This window comes from Lissotriton vulgaris, chromosome 7 (assembly GCF_964263255.1).
Source record: "Lissotriton vulgaris chromosome 7, aLisVul1.2, whole genome shotgun sequence".
NCBI lineage: Eukaryota > Metazoa > Chordata > Amphibia > Caudata > Salamandridae > Lissotriton > Lissotriton vulgaris.
Window position 1 is genome coordinate 1,547,233,707 of NC_141695.1, and position 19,563 is coordinate 1,547,253,269.

The window sequence follows — 19,563 nt, forward strand, 5'->3', positions numbered from 1 at the left end:
AGAATTATATAATGGAGCTGGTGCAATGGTCAGATTTGGCTTGAAGGGTGAGTGTACAAGGGAATTCAAAGTGGGGAGGGGCGTGAGGCAGGGGTACGTCCTTGCCCCATTCCTATTCTCTATCTACATCAACAACTTAGAGGACTCACTCCTAAATGAATGTAACGATATCCCAAGTGCCACGACTCGCCGGTTACCTGCACTTATTTATGCAGATGACATGGTGCTTATGGCTAGAACCCCATTAGCTATGCAGGCCATGATTTCGTCTTTTAGTTGTTTTATGGATAAACTCGAACTCCAAATCAATTGTACCAAGACATATGTGATGAACTGTGGGGGAAATGTCCGACAAAAGAAGAAAACAATGTTTATTGGGTCAACCCCACTACAGCATACCCCAACTTTTTCGTATCTGGGGATTCTTTTTGACCATACTGGGAACTGGAACATGGCAATACAGGCCAGGAATTTACTTTTTTCCAAATCCATAATGGCCCTTAAGTCTTTTAGCAAAAAGATGGGCAAAAAGCCAGTCAAAGAGTTGCTATATATTTATAAAAGCAGCTGCGTCTCAGTAGCGTTATATGGGGCTGACATCTGGGGAAATTTAAATGTTAATAGTTTGCAAATAAGTGAAAATAATTTCTTACGATTTCTATTGTCACTTCCATCGAGTATGTCAAACTATAACTGTCACACAGAACTGGGTATCTATTTCCTGGAAGACCTAATTAAAATTCAACCGTTGCTGCTTTGGCATCGGGTATGGACTACTGAGAGATGTCATTTAAATCGCCTCATCTTGGGAGATGTGCTAAAGTTGGACGGCGCCAAAAGGATAAAATGGTTACACTATATAAAAACTGTTCTTAATAATGATCCTGCTACCGAAGTTCCTGTATGCATTCTAAAATGAGTATTATCCCCTGCCGGCCATGACCGTGAACAAAATTCACGCCGATCTCCGCTCCTTCTTGTGGCTGGGGAAGCAGCCCCGGGTGGCGCTCACGACTCTACAGCGCCACCAATATAGTGGGGGAATATCGCTTCCTAATCTGGAGGCCTACTACTGGTCAGAACACCTTACCCCGATCAATGATTGGATACACGCCCCGGCTGATCACCCTACCTATGCACTAGAGAGATCCAAATGGGGGAATAAGACGGTGCTGCATTTCTTGTATGGGGGGAAGGGGGGCCACCAGCTCCTCCCTGCGACCAGGATTACCCTGTCGGCGTGGCGCAGAGCGAATGTAAGAATGGGCTGGAATGAGAGGCCCACCCGCCAAACACCACTATGGTCTTGTAGGTGGCTGGCTGAGCTGAACAAACTGAGAGGCTTTCAAAGGTGGGATGATATCGGCATCTCCACAGTAGGGGGATGTAATAGCAAGGGGGGAATTAAAAATTTTCCAGGCACTACAGCACGGATTTGGCCTCCAGAAAACCCAATACTACAAATACCTACAGTTTCGGCATGCGTGGGGGGCGCAGAACATATCTCTCACAGACATACCACAGTTTGCACCACTTGAGGGTCGTTTACTGCAGGAACAGATACAGAGGGGGGCGGTGTCTATGACATACAAAACACTGATGAATAACATGTTGGGTGATCTACAGGCTCTTAGGGAGAGGTGGGAGGCGGATGTGGGCACCCTGGAGAACCTGGATTGGGAACTCATCCTCATGCACCCGCGAGAAGTGGCCATAAAATCGAGGCTCCGTCTCATACAGTTTAAAGTTCTTCATCGGGCCTATTTTGACAGGGTGAGACTCTTTCGGATGGGGAGGATCGCCGACACTAATTGCTTACGATGCCACCACCAGACAGGCGATTTCTTCCATATCATTTGGGGGTGTACAGTGATTCAGGAATACTGGGATGAGGTCTTCAGTGAATTGGGTGCGATACTGGAGGTAGATGTGCCTAAGGACCCCAAACTGGCGCTTTTGGGCATGTCAACGGAGGTGGACCTCACACGCCACCTACTCATTTTCCTGCTGTTGGCTCTGGTAGTCGCTAAGAGAGACATAGCGAGACTCTGGGGGGTGCCTGGGAAACCTAACCTGGAAGACTGGAGAAGGGGATTAGATTTGTACATGGCAGCTGAACGGGTTACCTACAAAGCTAGAGGGTGCCCTCGAAAATTCCGAAAAATATGGGCCAAGTGGAGGCACTACCATGGGTTGGAGTAGGAGGCCAGGAACTGTCAGGATTTCAAGGGCGGGATGTCGGGTGGGATATCGGGGTGGTGCGTTTGCTAGTGATGCATGTATAACTACTCTCAGAGGGTTCGCGCCACGGGATTGACTACATCAAATGTTGCATGGAAATAGAGGGCTGACGTGGACTCGGGGGTCGGGGGGTGGTGGAGAAGGGTGTCACGATGCTTGGGGGGGGGGGAGTTCAAAATGGTGTTCCACAGATGACGTCTTTTCTTGCAGTTGATGGGGGGGGGGAGTTTTGGGTAAAAATGCAAAATGAGTTCAACATGATGAATACAATGTGTCGTGATATAAAAAAGTTACGAAATGACGGGGAGAGCGGAATGTTGACGCTCCTCCGCGATGTCTTGTTTTTTTGCAATTATGATTCGTCTGATGCAACAATAAAAAGAATTTTCAAAAAAAAAAAAATAACTGTTCTTAATAACATCAGACACCCGGAGTATTTTGACGAGCCAGAAATTATGCTCAATATTACTAGGAAGACTCTCAAACAATTGTGCCTAGATTTTATGGTGAACCAAAGAGAATCAGTTGAAATGGTAAAAAACACTGTGACTTCCCATCAAATGATTACTAAAGGAGGTACTTTTCAGCCTTATCTAAACCTACAAATGAGTGAATATGAAAGGTTTTTATTGATAAGATTCAGATTCGGTATATTGTTTAGATTACTGAGCTTCCCAATTACAAATAACTGGTCCACGGTTATGTGTTCATGCCCCTGTGGCAACGTCTCTGATCAATCGGATATTCATATTTTATTCTTTTGTAGATTTTATGTGACACCTAGAAAGAGATGGATTATGCCAATTTTAAAATATATGAATTTGAGACAGTGTCGCCCTGCATTTCTGGCTATACAGAGCTTTGAAGACATTTTTTCCGTCTCTTCCGTGGCTGCGTTTCTTAAAAATGTATTCTATCTGCGTAAGACGATGATGATATGATTTTCTTGCTTGTGCATAAAATACTTTGTATAGTTTGTTACCATTTTTTCAAAATTGACTGCTAATTGATGTTTGATGATGCTAAAATTTTAATGTAATTTTATGTACTTTTATGGTTATGAAATATAACCGAATAAAGTTTTCTGAACTGAACTGAATCAAGAGCGGAATGGAAAAAGGTTGATGAGGTGCACAAAGAGGCAAGAGAGGTACAAACAGACGTGGGAGGGGAGCAGGAAAAGGGAAGAGAAGTGCAGACAGAAGCAATAGAGATGCTGAGAGAGGCGTGAATGGTACAGAAAGAGTAAGAGAATTGCAGAAAGAACCAACAGAGGTACAGAAAGAGGCAGGAGGGGTGCACAAACTGGCAGGAAAGGTGCAGAAAGAAGGAGCAGGGGTACAGAAATAGGCAAGAGAGGTGTAAAAAATGAGAAAAGAGGGATGCAGAAAGAAACACATGAGGTATAGAAAGAGTCAACAGAAGTAAATAAAGATGCAAGAGAGGTGCAAAAACAAGCAAAAGAATTGCAGAAAGAGGCAAGAGAATTGCTGAAAAAAAGCAACAGAGGTGTGGAAAGAAGCAAGAGACGTGTAGAAAGAGGCAAGTGAGGTGCAGAAAGAGGCAAGAGGGATGCAAAAAAGGGAAGAAGGGTGCAGAAAGAAGCAAAATGGGTGCACAAAGAAGCAAGAGAAGTGCAGCAAGAGGCAAGAGAGGTGCAGAAAGAGGCAAGAGAGATTCAGAAAGAGGGAAGGGCAAAAATAGGCAAGAGAAATGCAGAAAGAAGCAAGAGAGGAGCAAAAAGAGGCAAGAGAGGTAGGGAAAGAAGCAAGAAAAGTACAGAAAGAGGCAGGAAGGGTGCAAATAGAAGCAAGTGAGATGCAGAAACAAGCAAGAGAAGTGCAGAAGGAGGCTAAAGAATTGCTGAAAGAAGCCACAGAGGTGTACAAAGAACCAATCGAAGTACAGAAAAAGGCAAGTAAGGTGCAGAAAGAAGCAAGAGAAGTGCAGAAAATGGCATGGTAAGAACAGAAAGAGGCGAGAGGGATGCAAGAAAGGGAAGATGGGTGCAGAACGAAGCAAGAGAGGTGCAGAAAGAGGCAAGAGAGGTTCAGAAAGAGTCAAGGGTGGTGCAGAAAGAGGCCAGAGAAATGCACAAAGAGGCAAGAGAGGCGCATAAAGAGGCAAGAGTGGTGTGGAAAGAAGCAAGTGAGGTGCAAAGGCAACAGAAGTGTAGAAAGACACAAGAGGTGCAGAAACAAGCAAGAGAAGTGCAGAAAGAGGCAAGAGAATTTGCTGAAAGAAGCAACAAAGGTGTAGAAAGAACCAAAAGAAGTGCAGAAAGAGGCAAGTGAGGTGCAGAAAGTAGTAAGAGCCGTGCAGAAAGAACCAACAGAGGTGCAAAAAGAGACAAGAGGGATGCAGAAAGAAGTAGGAGAGGTTCACAAAGAGGCAAGAGAAAGACAGAGAGAGGTAGGAGGGATGCAGAAAGAATGAAGATAAGTATACAAAGAGGAGAGAGAATTGCGGAAAGAAGCAACAGAGGTGCAGAAAGACACAGGAGAGGTGCAGAAACAAGCAAACGAAGTGCAGAAAAAGCAAGAGAATTGCTGTAAGAAGCAACAGAGCTGTAGAAAGAGCCAAGAGAAGTACAGAAAGAGGCAAGTGAGGTGCAAAAAGAAGCAAGAGCAGTGGAGAGAGAACCAACAGAGGTGCAAAAAGAAGCAAGAGTGGTACAGAAAAAGGCAGGAGAGGTGCACAAAAAGGCAAGAGAGGTACAGAAAGAGGCAGGAGGGGTGCAGAAAGAAGCAAGTGAGGTACGGAAAGAGGCAACAGAAGTGTAGAAAGACACGAGAGGTACAGAAACAAGCAAGAGAAGTGCAGAAAGAGGCAAGAGAATTTGCTGAAAGAAACAACAAAGGTGCAGAAAGAATCAAGAGAAGTGCAGAAATAGGCGAGTGAGGTGCAGAAAGAAGCAAGAGCAGCGGAGAGAGAACCAACAGAGGTGCAAAAAGAAGCAAGAGTGGTACATAAAAAGGTAGGAGAGGTGCACAAACAGGCAAGAGAGGTACAAAAAGAGGCAGGAGGGGTGCAGAAAGAAGCCAGAGAAGTGCAGAAAGAGGCAGGAGGGGTGCAAATAGAAGCAAGTGAGATGGAGAAGCAAGCAAGAGAAGTGCAGAAGGAGGCTAGAGAATTGCTGAAAGAAGCCACAGAGGTGTACAAAGAAGCAATTGAAGTACCGAAAAAGGCAAGTGAGCTGCAGAAAGAAGCAAGAGAGGTACATAAAGAGGCAAGAGAGGTTCAGAAAGAGGCAAGGGAAGTGCAGAAACAGGCCAGAGAAATGCACAAAGAGGCAAGAGAGGCGCATAACGAAGCAAGAAAGGTGGAGAAAGTAGCAAGTGAGGTGCAGAAAGAGGCAACAGAAGTGCAGAACGGCATAAGAGGTGCCGAAACAAGCAAGAGAAGTGCAGAAAGAGGCAAGACAATTTGCTGAAAGAAGCAACAAAGTTGTAGAAAGAACCAAGAGAAGTGCAGAAAGAGGCAAGTGAGGTACATAAATAAGTAAGAGCAGTGCAGAAAGAACCAACAGGGGAAAAATGAGACAAGAGGGATAGAGGTAGGAGAGGTTCACAAAGAGGCAAGAGAAGGACAGAGAGAGGCAGAAAGGGTGCTGAAAGAAGGAAGAGAAGTGCCCAAAGAGTGAAGAGAATTGGGGACAGAAGCAACAGAGGTGCAGAAAGACACAGTAGAGGTGCAGAAACAAGCAAGAGAAGTGCAGGAAAGGCAAGAGAATTGCTGTAAGAAGCAACAGAGCTGTAGAGAGAACCAAGAGAAGTACAGAAAGAGGCAAGTGAGGTGCAGAAAGAAGCAAGAGCAGTGGAGAGAGAACCAACAGAGGTGCAAAAAGAAGCAAGAGTGGTACAGAAAAAGATAGGAGAGGTGCACGAACAAGCAAGAGAGGTACTGAAAGAGGCAGGAGGGGTGCAGAAAGAAACAAGTGAGGTACAGAAAGAGGCAACAGAAGTGTAGAAAGACACAAGAGGTGCAGAAACAAGCAAGAGAAGAGCAGAAAGAGGCAAGAGAATTTGCTGAAAGAAGCAACAAAGGTGCAGAAAGAACCAGGAGAAGTGCAGAAAGAGGCAAGTGAGGTGCAGAAAGAAGCAAGAGTAGTGGAGAAAGAACCAACAGAGGTGTAAAAGAAGCAGGAGGGGTGCAAATAGAAGCAAGTGAGATGCAGAAACAAGCAAGAGAAGTGCAGAAGGAGCTAGAGAATTGCAGAAAGAAGCCACAGAGAGGTGTACAAAGAAGCAATCAAAGTACAGAAAAAGGCAAGTGAGGTGCAGAAAGAAGCAAGAGAGGTGCAGAAAGAGGCAAGTGAATTGCTGTAAGAAGTAACAGAGCTGTAGAAAGAACCAAGAGAAGTACATAAAGAGGCAAGTGAGGTGCAGAAAGAAGCAAGAGCAGTGGAGAGAGAACCAACAGAGGTGCAAAAAGAAGCAAGAGTGGTACAGAAAAAAGTAGGAGAGATTCACAAACAGGCAAGAGAGGTACAGAAAGAGGCAGGAGGGGTGCAGAAAGAAGGAAGAGAAGTGCAGAAAGAAACAACAGGGGTGATGAAAGAGGCACAAAGGGTACAGAAAGAGCAAGAGAAGTACAGAAAAATGCAACAGAGATACAGAAAGAGGCAAGATAGGTACAGATTCAGGCAAGAAATGTGCAGAAAAGGGTATAGGGGTGCAAAACGAAGCAAGAGAGGTGCAGAAAGATTGGATACAGGTGCAGAAAGAGGCAAGAGGGGTGCAGAAAGAAGCAAGTGAGATACAGAAAGACATAAGAGCGGTGCACAAACAAGCAAGAGAACTGCAGAAAGAGGCACAAGAATTGCTGAAAGAAGCAACAGAGTTGTTGACAGAAGCAAGAGATGTCAGAAAGAGGCAAGTGAGGTGCAGTAATAAGCAAGAGCAGTGCAGGAAGAACCAACAGAGGTGCAAAAAGAAGCAAGGGCAGTACAGAAAAATTTAGAAGTTATGCACAAACAGGCAAGAGAGGTACGGAAAGAGGCAGGAGAGGAGCAGAAAAAAGGAAGACAAGTGCAGAAAGAAGCAACAGAGATGCTGAAAAAGGCGCAAAGGGTGCAGAAAGAGCAAGAGTAGTGAATAACGAACCAACAGGGGTACAGAAAGACACAACCGAGGTACAGAAAGATGCAAGAGAGGTGCAGAAACAAGTAGGAGAAGTGCATAAGGAAGAAAAAGAGATGTAGTAAGGGGGAAGTGGGGTGGAGAAGGAGGCAAGAGGTATACAGAAAGAAACAAGAGAGGTGCAGAAAGAGAGAATTGGGTGCAAAAAGTGGGAAGAGTGGTGTGAAAGAGGCATGAGAGTTGCAGAAAGAAGCAACAGAAATACAGAAGGACGCGAGAGAACTGCAGAAAGAAGCATGAGTGGTTTACATAGCATTAGTACCAATTTAATACCCACATTTAGCAATAAGCAACAGGTGACCATTCTAGGTTTGCACAGGGCCTTCCACCACGCTGTTACACTTGTCACTGCATTTTTGGTAACGTTTTAGCTATCTGAGCTAGAAACAATGTTTTTTTTGTTCAAATCTGCAAATTTGGCAGCAGATGATGGATTATGTGGCAAATGCGGTAAATATATAATTGTGCAAAAGTCGGTGAAGCCAAACAGTCACATATTTCCAGTGGCCCTGCTCATACCTCTGACTAGGTCCAGAAGTGCTTCTCAGTGGGTCCCTCTTTTTTTGCCTCATTGAGTTCATAGATTCGCTTCTATGGAAACAAGGAAGACTAAAACTGAGGTTACAACTCCACAATACGGACTATCATACCACACAATTTCTCTCCATAACACATAATTCCACTCCACATTATTCCTACACACAAAATACCAGATACTTTCTATCCACATAATTTTACTGCTCAGCATACCACATAATTCCACTGCACACAACCTACATCCACTCCATTCCACTCCAACCAACATTATTAAAACACTTTTACATCACAACACCAATAGCTCTAACTCTCGCAATGCAAAACCTATCACATTTCAAATGCTTCTTTAACTAGTAGTCACGTTTGCAGAGTGGCAAAGAAAGGGTGCTGGGATCCAACCAGCACTCAGGAATTCCACTGCATGGGACTTACAGGAGGTACCAGGAGGGCTTCTTACCCACCAAAGTCCCTCAGGAGTAAAGTGGACTTCATCCTCCATCCCGTAGTCTTCCAGGAAGTGCATTTGCAGAGTGGTGAAGAAAGGAGGCGTGGCCTCCAAAGATGTTTTAGCAATCCCACTGTGTGGTACTTACTGGAGGTAACAAGAGGGGTAGTTGCCCCCCAAGGAAATCCTTGGGGGCCAACTACCTCTTCTATTACCTCCAGTAAGTCCCACACACCAGGATTGCTAAGTTCTCAAAGCAGGCCCCACCCCCTTTGCCCACCACTCTGCAAACGCGCTCCCTGGTGTACTCTTGAATAGGGATTGATGTCTCCTTCGCTGCTGGGGGGGGGTTAAGGACCAACTAGCCTACCTCTTAACTCCAGTAAGCGCCACACAGTGGGATTGCTGAGAGGTGGACACAGAACACGCCCCCTCTCTCCACCTCTCTGTGTGCTCTTGTTTTGGGATCAGGTCCCCTTTCCTCCTGGGGTTCCTGTGGGCTAACTAGCCCTCCTGTTACCGCCAGTAAGCCCCATACAGCTGGTTTGCTGAGAGTTCTCAAAGGCCACGCTGACTTTTTGTACCACTCTGCAAACGCGGATCCTGGCACACTGCTGCTCGGGGATGAGGTCCACTTAAGTCCTGGACACCTCAGGATACAAGAGGACTTCATCGCCTCACTAGCAATGCACCAAGAGGCGCATTTGCAGAGTGTTTTAAAAAGGGGCATAGCCTCAAGCCACATCTCAGCAATCCCACTGTGTAGGGCTTACTGGACATACCTGGTTGGCTAGCTGGACCCTAAGGACCGATAAGACTCTAGGAGACTGCAGCTCCCAACCCAAAACGTGCCAGGAGGCGCGTGGAGGGTGCGGGGCCTCCGGTGAGATGCCAGATTCTGTTTCATTTTTATTTTTAGAAGTGGGGCTGTGTAGCCCCACTTCTGCTGATATTTTTTGGGCCCTGGGGATTCTATCCCCAGGGCTTGAGCCAAATTTTGTTTTTTTATTAAATAAAAAACAAGAAGGGGCCCACCGAGCCTGTTTATGGGGACCCCATCCCCCGGGGCCTGGCCTCTTTGATGAGCACCATGGGGGGAGCCTCTAAGCAGCAACAGTCCCTACTGGCTCCCAGCCTCCTGAAGGAGCCGTCATTGCTTTTGGGCAAGGGGAGCCTTCATGATGCGAGAGCAGGTTTTCTGCTCTCTCTTACAAGAAGAGTAGTAGTGGCTGCTGCGGCAGGGTGAAAGGCGTGTTCCCGCCCAGCAATAGCAAACAGCAATGTTCCGGGGGTAGACATCCCGGGACATTGCAGGAGCCGGCCCAAGGAGGTGGCAGTCCACAGGGCCATCCAGGGCTCCAAGGAGGTGGCAGTCCCAAGGGCAGCATAGGGGTGCAGGAGCCCCTTTCTACCCTGCCCCCTTTTCTTGTTTTTCATCTTTTTTCTACTGTTTTCTTGTGACTCGGTTACAGAGTCACAAGATGGCTGCCAACACTTCTTGGTTTGTAGTGTTGGCAGCCAATCAAAATGAAGCTCGTGCTCCGGAGGATTTGCGAATCCTCCTCGGTGCTCAGATATTGATATTTTCTATTTTTTTAATTTCTCAGGATCTACTGAACGGAATTACACCATTTAAATAAAATAGTGCTTTCTGAACCAAGAGCTACCTTTTTACCAAATTTGGTGTAATTCCGTTCAGCAGTTCGGGCTATAGCCTGTTCCAAAATTCCTATGGACATTAACATGGGGAAAACTCGTTTTGGGACCCGTTTTTTCCTCGGCTCCCGCTTGACGAATCACCCCCAAACTTTCAAGACAGGAGCTGACCTGAGCTGGTCGCGAAGATTCGTCAAACGGCGCAAAAGATATTGGCAAAAGAAAAAATGCTTTTTGAATAGAAACAAGGTCCTAACTATAACTACCTACTGGAGACCGTATATTTGAATGAAGCCTATTTAGCTTTAAAGAAATTGGAAAGCATTTAAAAAGAAACATTTGAGTTACATTTTTTAAGAGCATGGAGTGGTCCATGGGACCAGCCCCTGCTAATAAAAAATATATTTGAATCATTCTCAAATGGGAAGGGGTCCCAAGGGGGCCCCTTCATATTTGTGCATGGATTACCGCGACTTTTAAAATGGTGATAAAGTATTACTGTTTGTGACCGTAATTTGGTTACAAAAACTTTAATACTTACCATACCAATTCGGTATTTGGGAGGGGCATGCCCCTTTCAAATACCGAATCGCATATGCAAATTGCCATTTGGTATCAAGCTATCGAATCGCATTTTGTACATCTGAAAAAGCATTTTTCCAATCACTAACGACCCAATTCAGCTAATTGCACCATTTGCAACAGGAAAAACTTGTATATCTTGCCTGTGGTTCTGTTATAACCTCAGGCTAAATATTGTAAGAAAAACACTGGTTCTGGACTGTGTGAATATGTGTATATGTATCATTTAAACACCATTGCATGGAAGCCTAGTGAAAGAATAACAAATAAATATAACTGGGCTCCTCTTCCCTTCTACCTTACCTAGCAGAACATTGTGGTTGGGACGAGGCCTCAATACCCCACATGTTTGTCCCAACAGCACTTAGTCAAGACCTCGTCTCATGGGTTCCAAGCTGGGGCTCACCTGTTCTAAACTTGAGGTTTGTTTCTTCCTTTTTTCCAGGCTGTCCTTGAAGCCCAAACAGACAATGGGTATCCACCTTGACTTCATCCCATACAAGAAGGGCGACAGACAGCTTCAGATCTACATCAAGTGTAACAAGTTTTTGAACATGAAAGGGTTCCAGACCATCAGTGTGGCAGGGGCTTCATAACTGCATCAAGCTGAAGCTCAAGCGTGAATTCCAAGACACATTTATAGTGTAATAATCAGTGTGATGAAGCCCACTGTTCAGGAAACTCACTCAAGGAGAAATTAAGCATTGATTTAGAATAATGATAAATGCTCTATCTATTGATTAAATATATTCTTATCATATCTAAATCAGATCTGCAGTCAATAATAAATTGTGGCTGTGAACTGTTGATGAAGTATAAACATCCTTATTCGTTAATATAATCTTATGTTTTGATTCATAACTGTCAAATAAACTAAGAAATAGAATGTTCTTCTGTCTATGTACAGTAATATGGATAGTTGCAGACTATTTAGTCTGGAGAAAAAAGATGTAGAAGCAGTGAAGTGCACAGGGGTTTCACTGCTGCAAACAGTTATGTAAATGTCATGGTACAGGAGTTGAGTAAGACGATTGGAATACTTCTGGCTGTTGTGTACGTAAATTATTTGTTGTTGTGCTGTGCTGTGACAAGATTGCATTGATGATTTATTGATTGCCTATATCACTTTATAACTTGTTGATTTCATCATAGGATTTATGACTGCCAAATAGGTGCACAGATTATTTACATTCATTACACATTTGTTGCAATATGTACCAGCACTATGGTTTAATTCTATATTTTGTGCTACTAACACAAAGGGATAAGAGCATTAGGAATTTTGGCAGAAACAACATATGCTGCATTCTGCGATGTAAAAGCCATATACTACTCTTGCCAGGCTCCTCTTCTGTCCCTGTCTTAACCTCACTGCTGTAATGAGTGCTTTCAATGTATATGAACAACAGGCACATGTCAATGTCTGTTAGGTAGTGCAAGGGCCGAGCCGTAGCTGGGGTGTAATCGGGAGGAGTGCTGGGATTTGCAGACCTGGAGATTTCTTGTCCAGGAGCACCTGACCATCGAGTATCACCTAGAGTGGAGCCCGTCCAGTGGGATAACATGTGAGGTGACACATAATAAAGACCATATTCTTAACCTGAATGAGGATATGTCAACAGTGGGACTCTTTTACAGTATCAAATTCACATATCTCCATGACAGCCATCAAATGCTGAAACGCGAGTTTAGTGAGCGCTGAAAATACAAAGCTCCTTGGCCAGCTAGATTTAAAAGCCCTGCCCCAAGGAACCCTATACTATAATGCAAAACAAACATATAAGGAATTGTCCATGTGGCTGCATTGAATATGTCCTTCTATGGAAAGAATTTGGACCCAAATGCATGAAGCTAAAAACCCCTCGCAAAGGGGCAGATTCTCAGAATATGCCCCTTAGCGACCGGTATTTTTGCATTTGGGATGCATCATCCCGAATGCAAAAATCACAATTTAAGAAATCGCATAATTGCGGTTACTTTATTTGCAATTGCATTTAAGGAATGTCAAATTGAGATTCCTTAAATACAATGCATTAAAGTAAAAAAAAAAATAGCGATTTCCATGAAGTTGAACTTCATGGTAATTTGCGAAAACTTTGAAAAATGCACTGAAGTGCATTTTTCAAAGTTCCATTTTACACACAGACATGCCCTTAGGGCATGTGTGTGTGCAAAATGTACCCATATGCAGATTTCAGGGGTGCAACAGGGTGTCCTTTTGACACCCTGGCACCCTTGAAATTGCAATCTCAATTTGCGATTCTCTAATTGAGAATCGCAAATTGAGATTGTCTTCCCATTCATTCCTATCGGCCTCTAGGCCCATAGGAATGAATGGGGAGGTATTCCTTAATTGTGACTCGCAATTTGCGAGTCACAATTAAGGAATTTTAGGAAATTGCTAATTTTTTCGTGATTTCTTCATGCATAGCATTTTGCTATTCCTTATTAGTGAATCCCTATTTTTCACTAATAAGGAATAGCAAAATGGGTGCTTGATGCATCTGGGGGTTATTGTGTACTGTTCTAGGAACCTCTAACCCAGCTACCTTGATGATGATCAAACAAACCCACTGGCTAGGATTAGAAACAAAGGACTTTAAAAATGAACCAGTTGGAACAAAATGAATAAATGGAACGTTTTTGAAGCAAAATGCATCTGCCATCAGTAAGGAGTTTTAGAAAGGATTCTCTACACATCTAGGGGCCGATTAGGATGGCGGACGGACTTGCGTCCGTCCGCCACCCTTGAGGAGGAGGGAACGTCCGCAGGGGCTGCGGCGTTCCCTCCGTCCTGATTAGGATGTGACCGCCAGGGTGGCGGTCACATCCTCTATATTTAACATTGCGGCGGGTGCAGCTTCAAGCTGCACCCGCCGCAATGTTAAAAAAGCATGTGTTACATTTACATGCACAAAGCGGCAGGGACCGCACGGTGCCTGCCGCTTTGTGCACGCAAATGCAGGGGGGTACCATAGGTACCCCCCATGTGCACCCCCCACCCCCCATTCACCCAGGGGGCCCGCAACGGGCCCCCAAAGTGAATGTCCGTATGCTTTTCCATGGCGGAAAAGCCGCCGTGGAAAAGCAGTTTTACACAAACATCATAATATGGCGGACGGTGTCTCATAGACACCGCCTGCCATGTTATAGCTTTTCCGCCGCGGTCGGAAGCCGACCGCGGCGGAAAAGCGGCGGACGGAATTTCAGACCCACCAGCCATCCTAATTTGGCGGTGGGTCTTTGGTGACTCCGCAGAGGATTTTCCGCCTCCTCCGGGCCGGAGGTGGCTTCCGCCGGCCCGGAGGAGGCGGAAAATCCTCCATCCTAATCGGCCCCATAGTCAACAAAATATTTGCTCCTGATAATCGATGATTAGGAATCAATATTGGCTGAACAATGTCCTTGATTCTAGAGCAGGTAGGATGAAATCTTGGCAGTAAAGTATAAAAAAAAATATAGTAGCTAGACCACACCTCCCTAGAAATCTCTAATCGACAGTGCTAATGCAGAATTTGAGAAGACCCCCAACATTAGCTCAAATGGGTCATGGGAGATGCTGCTGTTCAAAATTAATTAAAAGTTTGTTTGTCACAAAGTGAACGTGATGTTCTGCTGTCTTTAGTTGTGGAAGACAGCATTCCTATGTAGTATAATTTTAAAACATTTTGTAATCTTTCAACAAGAATTCAGTATCCCACCCTCATAGAGATATTTGATGCATAAAATGAGTATGCCAAACCTTTTCTTAGAGTTCTGGGCAAATTAGTTACTATTGGCCTATATCCACAATGCTTATTGTGGTTTATTACTACGTGTCTATAAATGTAAGTAGTATTGCACTGGAAAGTTTAGTCAAGACTCCCTTTGTATGTTTTACACTCCTTCAGTAGCGTGGTTAAAAACTCAAGCCTTACCTTAGGTAGAATTGGGTTTGTTTAAATGTAGAATAAACAACTAAGAATTTTGTTTTGCAAGGAATGCATCCTTGTTTATAAACAGGAAAATGGGGCAGATAATAAGAAGACCAAAACAAACCTGAAAGTCCTAGCACCTCAGGAAGCCGAGATAGAAGACTAGAGATGGTTGTCTACCTACCCACAAATAACCATTCCATTTGGTCATGTGTTAACACAATAAATATCTATAGCACATGCATCACCAAGACTAAGCAGCCTTCAAATCACCTTAGATCCTTCCGGTGTTACCTGTGCTTCAGAAAGTGTAATGTCAATCAATGAGTCAAAATTACAAACTGGGAATGCTGCAACGATGCATTAGGACATTCTGGGCCTTCCCCCTCACCAGTGTTTCCAGGAAAGAAAGTACTAGGATAGTTAAGTGGATATTGCCAAAGGATTGGCACCCATCCAATATATCAATCCAAATGGACTACAGCTGGGTAGATAGTAGTGCGCGCTAACCAAGATGCTGCTGCACTGTAATCTATGTTCCTTACCTGCTGGATGACAAGTAAGGAGACGACGTAGGGCAGGATTTTTGTTTTCTTTTGTGACCGGCTGGGGCTGAAAACACAGAGGAAGTGCAGGGAGGTTTTCCTGCACTTCCTTAATGAGCGCAGTAGAATTTTCCTTCTGCCGCGCTCCATCAGCTTTCCTCCCCTCACACAACTGTTTTCTCTGTTAAGGGGGCTGTCTGATGAATAGTGTTCTATTGGCCCAACCCGCCTACTTTCGATTTTGGCTCTATCTTAAGGGGTTTAATCTCTGTTTCTTAAAGTGATCCTTCTGCTGTATAATGAAGTTGGTTGCAGGCTGCTTAACACTGGATAAACTATACAAACCTACAAGTTTTACCCTCAGAGACTTTCTTCATAACACTTTACATCTTAACTCTTTTGAGGCCTTCTGTTAAATAACTGTTCATAATGCATATAGTAAAAAAACTATTTAGAACCAATACTGCAAATACAGCATTTAATGTGTTCTGTCCTTCTTGAATACTGCAGCTCATATTCTATATCGGGATGCCTCTACCTGACACTACCTCTGGCTTGCCTTTTCTCATCATCAATTATTAAGTTCAATTTTACTAACATTAACTCTACAAGTGTCACCTATTAACCACATCGATGCTAGTGTTATTTTCCTCCTGTGCTGGTTTATTGAATTTCCCTTTGTTCATGACGAGCTCAGCTCGTCATGAGTGTATGGAGGTGTACATCATGACGAGCTGAGCTCGTCATGAGCGTCCAAGGAGTTAAAACAAATGGAAAAAAACTACTTCCTCTACACCTAACAAATCTAAAGTGGTGGAATTTCAAGAAATATCACTTACTAAAATTTGGGAAGAAATTCAAGTTATATATCTAAATGTTAACTCTATCTGTTCAGTCATAGAGCATATTCAAAGGGACATTGCTTCTCTTTCAATGAATGTATGAGACAATGAGATCAAAATACGGGTTAACTCCAAAGTAATCTCAGCTATGACTCCTCCAGTTCACCAGATATCTCATACACAAACCACCCTCCTAGATCTGGAGAACAGAAACCCAAGATATATTCTACAACTTTTTAATGTTGCAGGAAGTATTGGAGGACAGAACTGTCGACCCTACTTGGATTCCACATTACCTAAACTACTTAACATTAAATTTCCAGAAAATTAAAAATCGATAAAGCTCATAGTATCCCCTCTCTCCGCAAGCTACATCAATCCAAGCCCAGGCAAATTATATTAAAAAAACTTTAGGAAATCACCATCTTTTCCTTATCAGAAAGGCAGCATGAGATATTCCAACACTACTCATAGAAGGGAACAGAATATTTATCTTCCAGGATTTTGCAAAGGAGACAATGAAGCTTTGCCATCAATTTTTGAATCTAAGAACCAGACTAAATGATGCAGTATATAAATATGGCCTTTTGGTTCTGTTAGCAATGTGTATTTGAAAATACAATATAGCTAAGTCTTTTTACCTCTCCAATGGAACTGATAACGTATCTAGACCAACACAATCCTGTAATGCTAGACTCATAACCCTCAGGTTCTGTTGGTTAATATAGCTTCCCCACAGTATATTATATATGGGATATACAATAGCAGGTACATGCAGTGTGATCTATCTTACTTTGCACCTTCATCTTTACTTCTCCATTTAATATGTGGTCGTAGTGGATGACCTCTTCTGTTTTGTTTGTCTTGTTTGTCAGGTTTTTTAATGGGCTACTTTTTTTTTCTTGCGCTAGGTTTCACTTCTTTTCCATACCATTCTATATATTTTTATGGCTCAACAACACAACCTAAATATTGTCTTTCTTAATGTGAAAGGTCTACCACATCCAGCCAAGAGGTATAAAATGACGGAATACTTAAAACAAATCAGTGCTGATATTTGTTTTCTAAAGGATGGACACGTTACATTGTTTTGTCACTGGCTATGGGTCGCACAAATGGGGTTGCTATCTTTTCTCACACAAACCTCATGCACAATTGTAGAATCACCATCATGATTCAGATGGTAGATTTGTATATGGCCAAGTCAATCTTGATCATCATATTCTCAATTTATTTAACATCATTGCTCCAACACTCAATGACTCTTTCTTGTGGAAAAATATTGCCACAGAAATTATCAAAACTGATAATGATCCTCTAATTATGGGGGGAGACTTTAACTTAATTAGAGACCCACTCTTAGGCTGTTCATCTACTGTCAATTCGACCAATAAATCTTTTCACATATTGATTTTTTTTTCTACCACTAAATTGATTGATTTTTTTAGATTAGTCCATCCTCCTGCTTGGATATTTGTAGCTTTCCTTCAAACACACATTCAATTTTTTCTCGGTTTTACTATCTTCTTACTTCTAGACACTTAAGATGTATGATTACTAATTCTGCCATTAAACCTATTTCAATTCATGACCATGCCCTAATCTCTTTTCCCCTAAACTTGCATGAGTCATTTTTACCTAAAACGATGAAGAATTAACTCTGCCATAGCTCTGAATCTCATTCATTCTGCAAAAACTTCTATTAATTAATATTTTGTATACAATAAACCCAACAACACCTCTCAATTATTTATTGGAATGCTATTGACCCATACCTACGAGGTGTCACAATATCAATTATGGTTCATGAAAATAAAACCTTATATGCACTCCTATCTAATATAGTGAAGCATTTTAGCTGAGGTAAAAATACTTTTTATCCCTTCACAAGAAAATTATGAGATAGGTTAGAAATAGAATGACTAATAACTAGAACAGAAAGAATATTAATTTAACTTATGCTGTAGCTTAGTATATATCTTTAAGTCTGAGAAACGTTTATGAAGCAGAATTACAGATGATGTCATCACTGATTTCATTTGAGATATCATCAGGGATGTCATCAATAATGTCACTGACTGGTCAAGAGTGATGTAATATGCAAGGTCATAAGCAGTGCATTGTGGGGGTGTAAGTTATAATTAACTCAGGTAACTATAACTGCTGAATTTGTATGGTTTTGTATGAGTGAATTCTGAACATAACTATTAAGCAGTCGTAACCTTTTTTTTCCAGAAATTTTATATATATATATATATATATTACCTACTGGCGGTCGCCAGTAGGTAGTCATAGTTAGGATTTTTTTCAATGCAAAATCTCAAAATTCTATTTGGAATAACTTTGGCGCCGAATGACGAATCTGCCTGAAAATTTCCTCAAATTTGCCTCGAAGAGCTCCCGTTCTTCCTTGAAAGTTTCGGGGAGATTCGTCAAGCGGGGGCCAAGATAAAAGGGGGGTCCCAAAACGTGTTTTCCCCATGTTAATTTCCATAGGGCGGTCGAACTCACTTTTAGACCGAACGGCTGAATGGTTTTCCACCAAACCTGGCAAAATTGTAAGGACTGGTAGCCCGATGTGCCTTTGCTATGTCTCAAGATATGTGCTGCAGTGGATTTTGAGTAATTTAGGTTCCAAAAAATATATATATCTATAGGCGCGCCCCGGTACGCGCACCAGGGAGCGCACCGGGCGTGCTACGCGACTTGCACACGGAAAGCTAATTGGCTCACGGGTGTCTGTAAACATTCGAAACAGTCCGGAGCGGCGCCAGCTTGTGTCTCGGTATAATCGAGACACAAGAGGTGGCAAAAAAAAGGGGGAAATGACCATAAAGGGGCAGGGTAGACCCCCCTGACCCCCTAGGTTTGATGTAGGGGCTATGATAGGGTCCCGCGGGGCGAAAAAAAAAATCGATTCGCGCGGGGGGAGCGCCTGGTACGCGCACCGGGGAGCGGACCGGGAAGCGTAGCATGGGGAAAACCCAGTTTATTCACTGTGTCACCTCTACGACCCTTTCTTGCGTCAATACGTCCCTTTTGCATACATTACATCTGACGTAGGTATAATGTGGCGCAGGGGCTAACAAAGTGACGCATCTACCTAGATGCGTCACTTTGTAAATATGACTAAATAAGGTGCATTTTTTACAGCACTGGTGCGTCACAAAAAGTGACGCTCCGTTGGCGTTAAAGTGACGCATGGCCTCATAAATGAGGCCTTCAGTCTTCTAGTCATGCGTCATATTAAATTTATGACGTATTATGTCGGAAGTTCTTACAGATACGTCAGTATTTCAGATGTATCTGTAAGCGCAAAAGTGATGCATTGCTGGAGTGTGTCTCAAAAATGATGCAACTCCAGCAATGCATCCTTTCACATGGGGCCAGGCCCCATGTGAAAGGGCCTGCACGACTGCTGTGAAACGGGTGTAAGATTTGGACGCAACAGCGTCATAAAAGTGATGCAATGATATCTCATAGATTTCACTGCGTCACCTCTACGACCCTTTCTTGCGTCAATACGTCCCTTTTGCATACATTATACCTAACGTAGGTATAATGTGGCGCAGGGGCTAACAAAGTGACACATCTACCTAGATACGTCACTTTGTAAATATGACTGAATAAGGTGCATTATTTACAGCACTGGTACGTCAC

General features: G+C 43.3%; 1 pseudogene across 1 annotated transcript in view; it reads left to right on the forward strand.

Annotated features, from left to right (window-relative positions):
• The window catches only part of LOC147705979 (protein-glutamine gamma-glutamyltransferase 6-like), a 118,545-nt pseudogene extending 107,106 nt beyond the window's left edge, over positions 1-11,439 (forward strand). Inside the window, exon 13 of the transcript XR_015297339.1 lies at positions 11,048-11,439. The product of XR_015297339.1 is annotated as a protein-glutamine gamma-glutamyltransferase 6-like (transcript). The remainder of the gene's footprint in view (positions 1-11,047) is intronic.
• The last annotated feature ends 8,124 nt before the right edge of the window (positions 11,440-19,563 follow it).